The sequence below is a fragment of the Thalassophryne amazonica genome, chromosome 3 (assembly GCF_902500255.1).
Source record: "Thalassophryne amazonica chromosome 3, fThaAma1.1, whole genome shotgun sequence".
In the NCBI taxonomy this organism is placed as follows: domain Eukaryota; kingdom Metazoa; phylum Chordata; class Actinopteri; order Batrachoidiformes; family Batrachoididae; genus Thalassophryne; species Thalassophryne amazonica.
In genome coordinates, this window is record NC_047105.1 from 59,228,741 (window position 1) to 59,243,868 (window position 15,128).

At 45.5% G+C, this 15,128-nt stretch overlaps 1 long non-coding RNA gene across 1 annotated transcript; it reads right to left on the minus strand.

Moving 5' to 3' along the window:
- Positions 1-248: 248 nt before the first annotated feature.
- On the minus strand, positions 249-5,604 carry LOC117507919. Its single transcript, XR_004559883.1, has 3 exons — positions 5,109-5,604; positions 3,272-3,370; positions 249-1,962 (listed from the first exon to the last, which is right to left on the minus strand). It is a non-coding gene; the product is annotated as an uncharacterized LOC117507919 (long non-coding RNA).
- Between the last annotated feature and the right edge of the window lie 9,524 nt (positions 5,605-15,128).

A 15,128-nucleotide genomic window follows, 5' to 3' on the forward strand; every position in this document is an offset into this window, starting at 1 on the left:
TAACATGTAACATTAACTTCTTCTGTCACTTTCAACTTAGAATTTTAAAGTTATCCTGACTTATTGCATTTCATTTTTTCTGAAAATTTCAACCAATAGTTTTTAAGTTATATAAGCATATCATATTTACTTTTACAGAACTTTTGACTTAAAATCTATACACTTGCACAAAACATCCAAATAATATAATCAGGTCAGCTTTCAACACAAGACCCAAGGCCAAATATTCAAAGCAATGGCATTTATTATTCAAACAATTCAAAACAATATTCAAACAATTCAAACATTTATTATTCAAATAATTCAAAACAATATTCAAACAATTCAAACCTTTAGGCTATTATTCAAACAATTGAACAGTCATTGTTTTTCACTCAAAATAGCTGCTGTACACGACACACGTGTTTGAATACTGAAGCAAAAGAAAAGTCAATAGGCAAACATACAGCTACATAATGTGTCCGTAAATATGATTGAACCAGACGTCAGTGCCACAAGTCCCATAAGACAAAACGGAAAATTCGCCTTAAATTAAACGCCATGGCTCAAACTTTAAAGTAAAACTTCATCCATCCCAAAGTAATGCCTGATATGTTTTAATATTTTTGATCTAAATCAGTCAGTAAACACAAATACATGCACAACACGAGCTGGTCTGTCTGCCCGCACACCGACAGGCCAACAACACAACAAACCGCCTCTTTTCAGTCTGTCCACATATTAAAATAATGTAATGAATATGCTTAAAAGGGAACACATGTATTAACTTTTGTCTGGGTTGAACATTCTAAACGCTGTCATAATTAACATAGCTATTAATTGTGTTTTTATAAGCTGTATTGGCAATACATGTGTAACAGCTTAACACCAACTCAAGCTGGAAGCTAATGATTGAACGATAAATACAACAGCAGTTGTATAATTGTGCAATAGCTGCCATATGGTCCAACTAATTGATTAGTCGCAAAAGTAATCGTTGACTAGTCATAGAGAAGCTTGAATCTTCAACTGGACTGGGTTGCTTGACGCGAGGACGTTTCGCTTCTAATCACAGAAGCTTCCTCAACTAAATTTCTTGCTCTGGTAGTCTGACTTCTGTCTTGACTCTTGTAGAGAAGAAGGCAGACGTAACTTTAAGCTGGAGTTTTAAACATAACCAGACCCCTCCTGTTGAGAGGCTAGTGATCTGGGTCTGGTTATGTTTAAAACTCCAGCTTAAAGTTACATCTGCCTTCTTCTCTACAAGAGTCAAGACAGAAGTCAGACTACCAGAGCAAGAAGTTTAGCTGAGGAAGCTTCTGTGATTAGAAGCGAAATGCCCTTGCGTCAAGCAACCCAGTCCAGTTGAACATTCAAACTTCTCTATGATGGAAACCACCTGGACAACTGAGACCCTTCACAGAAATGTTGAATTGTCGACTATCAAAATAGTCATTTGTAGCAGCTCTATCAGGCACTATTCCCTGTCAGTGCTTGTCCCTCCCCTCCTGAATCAGTCAGGAACTTTGCCTCTTGTCATTTTGCATGCTTACACACTCTTACGAAAAAAAAAAACAATTGTAAAATTTATAGCTAAAATTTGCTAAAAGATATTCATAGAAGAAAAAGAACACTGGCAACTTGCAGCACCATAGTGAACAACCTGATTTGCAACATTTAACACTGGTCTTCAAAAAGATCATTTTTCAAAGATGCCAGATGTGGTTTGAGAACAGTGTTGCTCTCCAGACAAATCACAATGTTTTGCACAAATGTGAATGTGTTCAAGAGTTGCTTTGGGTATTCAATGTTGAATATGTACAGTAAACCAATTAACAACATATACGCCTTTTGGAGAGTAGAACACTCGTGCATCACAATGTTTCCTTCCACTATAATTGAGACTTTGCCTGGTTGGAAGACTTCTGGAGACTCGACAAGTAGAGCCAGAGGGAGATTGGACACATCAGGTTCACCATCTTGCTGCAAAATACAAATTATGCATTTAAAATTAGAACAAATTGTGCAAGTAATAACATAATGCAGTGGGCTAAATCACAGTCAGAGATGAGGAAAAGGAAAGTAATCTAAAGACCCACTCTTCCTGTCATTTTATGTATTAATAAAATTACCTATGTCAATCAATCAAAAATGTATTTATATAGCACTGTTCACAGATTAAAGATCGCCAAAGTGCTTTATATCAAAAGACAATCAAAACAGACATAAAAACAACATAGTACAAAAACAGAAAGACAACAAATTTGATCAGTGCCCATCAGGCTGCTGCAACCACCGTTGCACTGCCACTACTCTCTTCTTCAAGAAAAGTTCAGAAAGTTAAATCAAGGCAGAGCATGCTTAATATACAATATATGATATCAACATGGGTGAAAAAAGGTATACAGGTCATGTGAGGGGGATATATATATATATATTTTTTTTTTTTTTTTTTTTTTTTGGACAGTCAGGGAGCCAAAAGCTCTGGGGAACCAAGGCCAGGGGGCATGTTTAGTCCATCCACCTCAAATTAACGATGCCTTAATAAGTTAAAATGACCCAGTTAAAGGATATTTTACCTTATGAGTCATTTTGACCTCCGACTCTGGCAACAACAATAAAAAATACTTTTAAAAGCTAATTTTACTTGAAATAAGATGCGTTGAATAAGAGAAAAAGACTTGATTATTCAATGTAAAACATCGTTAAATTGAGATATTTTATCTTATAAAAGGCATCTAATTCAAGTGTATTTTTTCATTATTCAGTATTTTAATTAAATAAAATTAATACATGATTTTGTCCCATAATAAACATTATCAGGTTTGTTTAACTTGATAACTTGTTTATTAATGTGCAGCTTTAAAGCAAACTATGGCTTTACCTCTTCACCATTTCACATGTCATAAAACATGAACTTCATTTTTACTTCAATGTAACACTGTCTGAACTGAATAAAAGTCTAAAAAAAAAACTGGCATAAAAAGCATTTATTAAATTTTTAAATTGCAGACTTTGCGATTTGAAAATTGCGTTTTATAATATTGTGATATTTTTGCAAATGCGATTAATAGTTCAGCCCTAATCACAATGCAATGTGTCTACAATTTGATAAAACCTGCATCTTGTTAAGTGTGAGTGGTGGCATTGTCCTTTGCAACATGCACTTGTTTCTGCCTCAGCCTCAAAGTCCTCAACCACTCTGCTCTAAGTCACCATTTAGTGAATCTTAATGTCATCTGAAAAGTAAGTCACCTCAATAAATTTCATTATGAAGAACAAACATACTTACATTTCAGCATTGGAAGAAGTCTGTATCATCTTCCATTAGGTAGGCACTAAGTCCCCGAAGGCACAATATGCGTCTGATGTCAACATTGGCGAAGACTTCCTATTGACAAAGAAGATTAAAAAAAATTAAAAATTTCTGTTGAAGAGAAATGGTTTAGTTCGGTCGGCCTGAGAATCAGGCTTAACAAAAATTTCAATAGTCTGCAAGCTGTAAAAGGATTTCAAATACACATGAAGACATTTACTCAATAGGTCACACTACATTTTATGTCGTATTGATATATTATATGTTGCTGTGCTGTTTTTTTTTTTTTTTAGATTGTCAGTATGATAATATATACAGTATCAGTGAGTAATCTGATTGTGATCAGTAAACATTTCATGACCCAATGGGAGCTGCATTACTTGCATTGTATGTAAGGATTATATTTTGCTTGCAGATAGATTAAGGTAAGGCCAATAAAAAGGATCACATTTAGGGTTGAATTAAATATTTTTACATAGCTAGACTTCCACTTTTAATAACAAGGATTTGACCAATTTTCTGAATTGTAAGTTCAATACAGTTTATGGGATAACAAAAAACAAAAAAAGAAATAATTTTTCTCCAAACATCACTCAGAAGAGTTACCCTTTTCTTCTGTTGCAAGGCAGATTAGATGGTGGTAAGCTGCAAAGGTTGGGCGGTTTCTCTTGTAATAAGGGTACATTTTAAACGTTTTTTAAAACTGTACTCAACTACTATGGCTGCGAACCACTGATCTGGAAGTCTGCTTGAAGCTGGCTATCACAGGGAAGAGAATGGGAGATGAGAAAATGCATCCAAACTCTGACAATTTGCTGGGGGTCCAGGGGGCCGCAGCCTGGAAGCACCAGGAATTTCAGCATTTTAAAACCAATGTAATGGCCTTTTTAAACACAAATTCTCATGCTCACTTTTGCTCTGATAATAACAATCTTTAGTTCATTATCAGACAATATAGACTTTTTAAAATACACAGAATGACTCACTTTACATATTCATGCAGCTCCATGTGTTGCACAAGTCAATATTTGATTGACTGAATTTTAGAAGAGTAATGTACCACCTCATACAGTATGTTTATGCAAGTAAAATGACACAGGAGCCAGGTTCATGGCCCTTATTTCACACAGATAAAACTGTGGCTCTCTGCTACACATTAGCACACATCCATGTTTCTGCGATGTTAGCTTGCGGCTGTAACTCTGCATTAGCTGAAGTTAGCAATACTTTGCTAGCGCTGAGACAGTCTCCACCTTAGTCTGACGCTCCAGGGCTCACTCCGTCGGGCCCCAGAGAGAGGCCATGAACCAGAGACAGTTCTGCTCCTGAGTCACTTTAGTTACATAACCACACAGTATGTGGACAGAACATGACTTTTCTAAATGTAATCAATCAAATATTGACTTGCACAACACATGCAGCATGAATATGTAAAATGAGTCATTCTGTGTATTTTAAAAAGTCTATTGTCTAATAATGAACTAAAGATTGTTATTATCATCGGAGCAAAAGTGTGCATGAGATTTTGTGTTTAAAAAGCCATTAAATAGATTTTAAATGCTAAAAACCCTGGAGCTGCCCCTGGACCCCGTCGGGGGCCTGAGGCCCGTGGGACCCCCAGCTAAGTTTTTCTGCCTTCCATTTTTTTGTGCAATTTTCCTGAAATGTGCCTGTTTTTTTGTCTGAAATTCTCTTTAATTTAGTGAAATTAATTGTTATTATGAACTCTCAGCAAGTCCTGTCATCTTGTGTCACACCAACACTACCCAGCACCACCTTGTTCTAAATTTCTAGGGAGAGCCCTGGGGTATACCTGCACGTCAGAGTCTCTGAGAAGTCTCAGCAGGGTTTCAGCAACCTTGCCCGTTCTTGAAGCCTTTTGTCTGAACAATCCTATTAGTCTTTGTGAATGGCGATCCAGCTCGCCATAGAAGGTGGCCTGGAGATTTACATTGGTAATGCGGTGGAACTCTGCAAGAACCTGCAAAAAATGAAGAGGTGTTACAGATGGTGTGGATAAACAAACTGAACAAGATTTTATTTTATTTTTTTTACCTGTGATTCCATCTGCAGCGCTGGCCATCGCATCAGGTGATCCTTTACTAGTTGGTCTCCAGTGATTATCTCTTGCCGTCGAAGTGCAAATGTTGTTTGCATGCCTCTCTCTAAAAACACCTGATCTCTTTCTACTGCAGCTATCGATTATTTTACTAATCGAGTATTCTATCGATTATTCTGGCGATTAATTGAGTAAGAAAAAAAAAGTACTTCTGCGTTTTTAAACATCAATAGTCCAGGGCTCTCCCTAAGCAATGGCACAATGTCACTGCGCTAAAGTGTTGGCATTTTGCTGAAATGGTGATAGGATGTGGCTTTCTGTTTTGTTTTCTCCAACTTGTAAAATGCAACCATTTTTAAATTTTTTTTTTTTAATAAAGGTTGAAGGACTGGTCCCTGATTTTTTTTATCCCTCTTTCTCTGCAATTCAGCAACTGCATTTCAGCTGGAGGTTGAACATGCAAGCCTCAGTCAGTTTTTTAAAATTATTATTTTATTTAAGTTACCATGTTTGTGAAGTGTTGTGTGTTAAAAGCAAAAATTAAAAAGTCAAACACTCAGTGTGAGTCTGAGGGAAACAGAAGAAAGAGTGGACTTCTGCTGTTTGTCAATGTAGCCGGGGACAGAGCTGTGACTCGCCTGGTCTGAGAGCCCCTCACACTGGGTAGAGAGAGACAGCAGCTGGCCACCGGGTCCGTGTGTTTTTTAAAAATACACAAACACACTGCTTTGCTTTAAATGCACAATAAGTCTATTTTCAGATGATCAGCGTGGACAATCTTTCTCTTAAAAGGCTTTATTTTACTCTATGTGTCACGTTGGAAAGCGGTAGCTATTCTTGCTATTTGATTAGCTGTTATGCTCCAGTCTTCTTTTTTTTTCCTGCGGCCATTGCAGCGCCACATACAGGCCTGGCATATGTACTACAACGTTCAATGAAGCTTCGAGGCACAGAATTTGTCTCGAACATTTTTTGAGTTTGTTGTGTGGGCTGCTGAAGAGAAGGTACTGCTGGCCCACTACCAAAGGGCGCCCTGCCTGAAGTGCGGGCTTCAGGCACGAGAGGGCGCTGCCGCCTCACAGGAACAGCCAGGGTGACAGCTGTCACTCATCAACTATGACAGCTGTCACCAATCACTAGGTCATCACCCACACACACAAAAGCCGGACGACATCTCCACCTCGTCGCCGAGATATCGTCTACCTCTAAGGTAAAACTCTCAGCCGTTTTTGGTGCCAAACACTTATTCTGAATACTTTGCAGGCGTACCTGATACCTATCCGCAGCTGGAGGCTGGGGTTGTGGATCGTGAAGGAGACGACATTCTTCTCTCCTCACACCAAACCGGATAAGTAGTCAGGCGTTGCACGTTTGTTGTTTCTGTGTTAAAGGTGGAGGTGTTGTTCCCACCTGGAAAGAAGAACTTGCTGACTGTTTACTGGTTGTGTTTTCACACACTCATTACATCTGTTCTTCTGCTTCCTGCCAGCAGTACCAGATCCGACAGTCGGAGATGGTGACCACCTGGGGACTCAGGACTTGGCGGCTCCAGTATCCTTCGGGTTCGGTGGCAGTGGAAATCGTGTGGGATCCGGTTCTACTCGGGACGGACGTCTCCTATCCTCGAGCCTACCCACACATCAACTTGTATATTTTGATTGTGATCCAAATTCTATGTTTGTCTGTATTCTCGTTGTGCACATTTCACAACAGTAAAGTGTTGTATTTTTGGCTCATCTATTGTTCGTTCATTTACGCCCCCTGTTGTGGGTCCATGTCACTACACTTTCCCAACAGGATATCTCGGTCATCGTCATGGATCCCGAGGGGCTTCAACCATCTGTTGGACAGCCAATGGAAGAGCAGGGTGCACAGGCGTCTGTAGGAGGCGTGATTGGTGAGTTGCAGCAAATCCTCACCGCCTTTACTGCTCGGTTGGATCTAATGACCGAGCAGAACGTCATCCTCAATCGCAGGATGGAGGCTCTCACCGCGCAGGTGGAAGCGCGCGCTCAGGGCGCTGCTGCAGCTCCTCCTCCTGCTGACCCGGTGCCGAATATAGACATTCCACTGGTCATTCAACAACCCCCCCCCCCCCCCCCCCCCACCATCCCCTGAAGCATACATAAGTCCCCCAGAGCCGTACGGGGGTTGTGTGGAGACATGCGCGGACTTTTTAATGCAGTGTTCGCTCGTCTTTTCACAGCGTCCCGTGATGTACGTGTCAGACGCCAGTAGGGTGGCTTATGTAACTAATTTGCTTTGAGGTGAGGCACGCGACTGGGCTACGGCGCTCTGGGAGCAGAATTCACGGCTCCTTACCTCTTATACTGGGTTTGTGAGGGAGTTCAGAACAGTATTTAATCACCCAAACAGAGGCGAGACTGCTTCAACAGCGCTGCTGTCAATGAGACAGGGGCGTCGGAGTGCAGCTGAGTATGCGGTCGACTTCCGCATCGCGGCTGCGAGGTCCGGCTGGAATACCGCTGCACTCCGCACCGCCTTCGTAAATGGACTGTCGTCAGTCCTGAAGGAGCATCTAGTGGCTAAGGACAAGCCGCGGGATTTAGATGGGCTTATTGATCTGGTCATACGATTAGACAATCGGTTAGAGGAACGCCGTCGGGAGTGAGACGAAGGACGTGGTCGGGTACGCGCCGTCCCTCTCCCTTCCGGGTCCAAAAAGGTACCGCCCTCCCCACGCTCCCCCTGCTGACGATGCTATGGACATGAGCAGGGCTAAAGTCAGAGCCACTAACAGACAAAGGAGACTGGCCCGCGGAGAGTGCTTTATCTGCGGCTCAAGCGAGCATCAGCAGAGAGACTGCCCCAAACGGTTAAACACCAACGCCCGCTCTTAGAAACTGGGCTAAGGGTGGGCCAAGAAATTCACGTGGGACAAACCCGTCTTTCTGCACGACTCCCAGTTACGATCCTGAGTGGGGATCTAACCTTCAGGCTCCTGCTCTGGTGGACACGGGGTCAGAAGGGAATCTGCTGGACAGCAGATGGGCAAGGGAGGTAGGGCTCCCTCTGGTGGCGCTTCCTTCGCCATTGAAGGTGCGGGCAGTAGATGGCACCCTTCTCCCTTTAATCACACACAAGACACTACCTGTGACTCTGGTGGTGTCTGGGAATCATCGGGAGGAGATTGAGTTTTTTGTGACTCCTACCTCCCGCGTGATTTTGGGCTTCCCATGGATGATCAAACACAATCCCCGGATTGATTGGCCGTCTGGGGTTGTGGCTCAGTGGAGCGAAACCTGTCACCGGGAATGTCTAGGATCCTCGGTTCCACCCGGTTTGACCGCTAACGAGGAGGTTAAAGTTCCCCCCAATCTTGCGGCGGTGCCTGAAGAGTACCACGATCTCGCTGATGTCTTCAGCAAAGATCTGGCACTCACTCTTCCCCCACACCGTCCGTACGATTGCACCATTGATTTGATCCCGGGCACTGAGTACCCGTCCAGCCGGCTGTACAACCTCTCACGTCTGGAACGCGACTCAATGGAGACCTACATCCGGGACTCGTTAGCTGCCGGGCTGATCCGGAACTCCACCTCCCCGATGGGTGCAGGTTTCTTTTTTGTGGGCAAGAAAGACAGCGGCCTCCGTCCATGCATTGACTACAGGGGACTGAACGAGATCACGGTTCGCAACCGGTACCCTCTAACCCTGTTAGATTCGGTGTTCACGCCCCTGCATGGAGCCCAAATATTCACAAAACTCGATCTTAGGAATGCGTACCACCTGGTTCGGATCCGGAAGGGAGACGAGTGGAAGACGGCATTTAACACCCCATTAGGTCACTTTGAGTACCTGGTCATGCCGTTCAGCCTCACCAACGCCCCCGCGACGTTTCAGGCTTTGGTAAATGACGTCTTGCGGGACTTCCTGCATCGATTCGTCTTCGTATACCTAGACGATATTCTCATCTTTTCCCCGGATCCTGAGACCCATGTCCAGCATGTACGTCAGGTCCTGCAGCGGTTGTTGAAGAACCGGCTGTTTGTGAAGGGCGAGAAGTGCGAGTTCCACCGCACTTCTTTGTCCTTCCTGGGGTTCATAATCTCCTCCAACTCCGTCGCCCCTGATCCAGCCAAGGTTGCGGCGGTGAGAGACTGGCCCCAACTGACAATCCGTAGGAAGCTGCAACAGTTCCTCGGCTTTGCGAATTTCTACAGGAGGTTCATTAAGGGCTACAGTCAGGTAGTTAGCCCCCTGACAGCTCTGACCTCCTCCAAAGTACCATTTACCTGGTCGGATCGGTGCGAGGCCGTGTTTAGGGAGTTGAAACGCCGGTTTTCAACTGCACCAGTTCTGGTGCAGCCCGATCCTAGCCGCCAGTTTGTGGTAGAAGTGGATGCCTCGGACTCAGAGATAGGAGCCGTGCTGTCCCAGAGCGGGGAGTCCGATCAGATTCTCTATCCTTGTGCCTATTTTTCACGCAGGTTGACCCCAGCTGAGCGGAACTATGACGTGGGCAATCGGGAACTCCTCGCGGTGAAAGAGGCTCTTGAGGAGTGGAGACATCTGTTAGAGGGAGCCGCGGTACCATTTACGGTTTTCACAGACCACCGGAACCTGGAGTATATCAGGACCGCCAAGCGGCTGAACCCCAGGCAAGCCCGCTGGTCATTGTTCTTCGGGTGTTTTGACTTCCGGATCACCTACCGCCCCAGGACCAAGAACCAAAGATCGGATGCCCTGTCCCGGTTTCACGAAGTCGAAGTCAAAACCGAGCTGTCAGATCCGCCGGAATCCATCCTACCCGAGTCCACTATCGTGGCCACCCTCACCTGGGACGTGGAGAAGACCGTCCGGGAGGTCCTGGCACGGAACCCGGACCCAGGTAACGGACGGAAGAACCGCCTCTATGTCCCACCAGAGGCCAGAGCTGCCATCCTGGACTTCTGTCACAGTTCCAAACTCTCCTGCCATCCAGGGGTGCGAAGGACCGTGGCAGTGGTCCGGCAGCGCTTCTGGTGGGCGTCCATGGAAGCCGACGTCCGGGACTATGTCCAGGCCTGCACCACCTGCGCCAGGGGAAAAGCTGACCACCAACGGGCACAGGGACTCCTCCAGCTGTTGCCTGTGCCCCATCGCCCCTGGTCCCACATCGGCCTGGACTTCGTCACGGGCCTCCCGCCATGACTACCATCCTCACGATAGTGGACCGATTCTCCAAGGCGGCCCACTTCGTGGCCCTCCCGAAGCTCCCTACGGCCCAGGAGACAGCAGACATCCTGGTCCACCACGTCGTGAGTCTGCATGGGATACCCGTGGACATCGTCTCGGATCGAGGTCCCCAGTTCTCCTCTCAAGTCTGGAGGAGTTTCTGCCGAGAACTGGGGGCCACCATGAGCCTCTCGTCCGGGTATCACCCGCAGACCAACGGACAAGCAGAACGGGCCAACCAAGAACTGGAGCAAGCCCTGCGCTGTGTGACGTCCGCACACCCGACGGCCTGGAGTGAACATCTGGCCTGGATCGAGTAAGCGCATAACAGCCAGGTGTCCTCTGCCACCGGCCTCTCCCCGTTTGAGGTGTGTCTGGTGTACCAGCCCCCCTTGTTTCCTGTGGTGGAGGGAGAGGTCGGTGTGCCCTCGGTCCAGGCCCACCTGCGGAGGTGCCATCGGGTGTGGCGCACCGCCCGTTCTGCCTTGTTGAAAGCCTGGATGAGGGCCAAAGTCCATGCAGATCGCCGGCGTTCCCCGGCCCCTGCATACCAGCCCGGGCAGGAGGTATGGCTTTCCACGAAAGACGTTCCTCTACAAGTGGACTCCCCAAAACTCAAAGACAGATACATTGGACCATTTAAGATCCTCAAGGTCATCAGTCCTGCCGCAGTGAAGCTGGGAGCTGGAGCGTCACTGCGGATCCACCCGGTTTTTCATGTCTCCAGAGTGAAACCATATCACACCTCACCCCTCTGTGCTCCCGGACCGGCGCCGCCTCCTGCCCGGATCATCGACAGGGAGCCGGCTTGGACTGTGCGTCAGCTCCTGGACGGCCGCCGGAAGGGCCAGGGTTTCCAGTACTTGGTGGACTGGGAGGGTTATGGACCCAAAGAATGCTCCTGGGTGAAGAGGAGCTTCATCCTGGATCCGGCCCTCCTGGCCGATTTCTACCATCGCCATCCCGACAAGCCAGGTCGGGCGCCAGGAGGCGCCCTTTGAGGGGGGGGGGGGTCCTGTTGTGTGGGCCGCTGAAGAGAAGGTACTGCTGGCCCACTACCAAAGGGCGCCCTGCCTGAAGTGTGGGCTTCAGGCATGAAAGGGCGCTGCCGCCTCACAGGAACAGCCAGGGTGACAGCTGTCACTCATCAACTATGACAGCTGTCACCAATCACCAGGTCATCACCCACACACACAAAAGCCGGACGACATCTCCACCTCCTCGCCGAGATATCGTCTACCTCTAAGGTAAAACTCTCAGCCGTTTTTGGTGCCAAACACTTATTCTGAATACTTTGCAGGCGTACCTGATACCTATCCGCAGCTGGAGGCTGGGGTTGTGGATCGTGAAGGAGACGACGTTCTTCTCTCCTCACACCAAAGCGGATAGGTAGTCAGGCGCTGCACGTTTGTTGTTTCTGTGTTAAAGGTGGAGGTGTTGTTCCCACCTGGAAAGAAGAACTTGCTGACTGTTTACTGGGTGTGTTTTCACACACTCATTACATCTGTTCTTCTGCTTCCTGCCTGCAGTACCAGATCCGACAGTCGGAGACGGTGACCACCTGGGGACTCAGGACTTGGCGGCTCCAGTATCCTTCGGGTTCGGTGGCAGTGGAAATCGTGTGGGATCCGGTTCTACTCGGGACGGACGTCTCCTATCCTCGAGCCTACCCACACATCACCTTGTATATTTTGATTGTGATCCAAATTCTATGTTTGTCTGTATTTTCGTTGTGCACATTTCACAACAGTAAAGTGTTGTATTTTTGGCTCATCTATTGTCCATTCATTTACGCCCCCTGTTGTGGGTCCATGTCACTACACTTTCCCAACAGAGTTACTCGATTAATCGTTTCAGCCCTCATCTGTATGTAATGAACAAGTATAAAATACAATGTTCACTATGTTGCTTAAACTTGCTATGCTAGCTTGCTATGCTAGCGATAGACAATCTAGTTAATGTTACGTCGTCCTCCAACTTTATTCCAACCTCGTGTTGTCAACGTCCGACCCTTAAATAAACATAGTAGCACAGTTTTACACAAACACATGCAGAAATAAAGATAATAAACGTTACATTTATGGTGCGGGCGACGAGAGTTTGTCCTCCACTTCAAGCAGCCATCTTGCTTCTCGAACTCGCGTGCGTGTACGGAGAGGAGGTGTATGTGGTCATGACGTAACCACGGAAAACTCAAGTTAAGATGTCAATTCAGAGATTATTGCCTGTATTCAAAGTAAATCCGGATTTGTCACTTTGTGTACTCAAAAGATTAATGTTAAATCAACGAATTGTCTTTTTATGATTCATGTGTATCAAAAATTTATGAGTTAGTATGACTGTCTGGGTTTACAGTGTATGCTCCATATCATGTTGTTTACACTACAGCACTTGGTTTGGGAATTTTGGTTTTCAGTCAATGCTGAGGAAGTCTTTTTACCTACCAAATAAGAAATATCATTTCTGTGTCATCAGCTTTTAGTAGCAGCACTCAGTTTGAACAGCAGGAATATCTTTCAGTCAAATGCATGACACTTTTTTTTAATAATCTAAGGGATTCTTTTAACATGGATCTCATTTATATAGTGCGATTCCATCTGGATCACTCGCTCAAAGTGTTTTACAATAATGCCTCACATTCACCCTGATGTGAGGGTGCTGCTATACAAGGTAGTCACTACACACCGGGAGCAACGAGGGGATTAAAGACCTTAACCAAACGGCCCTTAGTGATTTTCCGGTCAGGCTGGGATGTGAACTGAGGATCCTCTGATCTCAAGCCCAACGCTTTAACCACTAGACCATCATCTCCCCTATTCATGGTTTCTGTGTAGGCTCTCAGTTGTCCAGGTGAGACTAAGCAACCTTTACACAAAAGGCTATACCAGCACCGCAGAGAGAGCACCAGTAGACCTCAGTCTGCAGTTCATCTCCACCTTAAAGACACTAACCACACATTTGAGGACAAGGAAGTTAAAATCTTAGCCAGAGAGAAGAAATGGTTTGAGAGAGGGGTCAAGGAGGCATTCTATGTGAAACAGTTGAAACCCAGCCTTAACCGGGGAGGGGGTCTGAGACACGCTTTTTCCCCTGTTTACAATGGGGTACTCAGGTCAAAGCAGTTTCAGTCTTTTGTTCATGGTAATGAGTCATTCACGTCATCAAGAGAGTCATCAAGGGAGCCGGCAGGAGAGGCGTCCGTCCCATCATTAGGAGGGACAGCTGCCCTGTCATTAGGAGGGTGCTAACTAGAGCACAATAGGTGCTAATTAGAGCTATTGTTTAGTCACTAGCCTATAGCAGTCTGCCTCTCGGTAGGAGGGGTCTGGTTAGGTTTAAAAAAAACTCCAGCTTTTGTTGGCTTCTGTTTATTCTTCTCTACAAGAGTCAAGACAGAAGTCAGACTGCCAGAGCAAGAATTTTAGCTGAGGAAGCTTCTGCAATTTGAAGCGAAGCGTCCTCGCGTCAAGCAACCCATTCCAGTCGAAGGTTCAAGCTTCTCTACTATGGAAACCACCTGGACAACTGAGAGCCTACACAGAAACAAGACAAATTGTCAACAGACTTGTATAGAAAACCTACAGATAGGAATACCATCTTGCACGGCAAAAGCTTCCATCCAACCACCCTAAAAAAGAGCCTCCCAATTAGCCAACTCAACAGGGTGCATCCTATATGCAGTTCAGAAGAATCCTATGCCAAACACAGTGATGACATGGTGAAAAGATTTAGAGACAGACAATATCAAGAAGACTGGGTGCAAAATGCTGTAGAGCGGTTTAAAAATGTCAACCAAAATGATTGTCTTAAAATGAGAAGGGTCAATTCTGATAGTCATAGGCCAATTTGTGCAATACAATTCTCCCCCTTGGGAAACTCATTTAAAGACATTGTTCAACAGCATTGGCATATTCTGAAATCTGGCAATTGTGCACAATGTAATTTTACTTCTAAGTGTCATTACTTCACCCATCCACACTCTGGAAAAAAGATTGATATCAAAGGTACTATTTCCTGTAACAGTAAAAAATGTTATTTATATAATTAAATGCCCTTATGGTTTGGCATACATAGGAAAAAGCACTCGGTGTCTAAAAACTCGGATTTCAATTCAATTCAATTTATTTTATGTATATAATTTGCGCCCCACAACAGGGGGCGCAAATGAACGGTCAATAGATAGTCCAATAAATACAATTTATTGTGGCAAATGTGCACAACAGGTCGAATACTGCTTTTAGACAGTCAATTAAATAAAAATACAACAGGTGACGTGTGGGCAGGTCCGAGGGTAGGAGACGCCTATCCAGAGAAAAGCCGGGGCCCACAAGGTTCCAACGAAGACCTGCAGTATACTGAAGCCGCCAAGTCCCGAGTCCCCAGGTGGCCTCTACTTCAGCTGTCAGATCCGGTACTGCTGGCAAGAACAAAAACAGGTTAATGGTGGGTGTGTGGACACCCAGTAAGCAGTCAGCAACTCACAATGTTTATCCACTTGGAGGGAACACCTCCACCTCCAACTCTTGAACCAGTTAACGGCAGAGCCTGAACTACTACTTAACGTGAGTGGAATGAGGAGTGAAGATCGTCACTCCC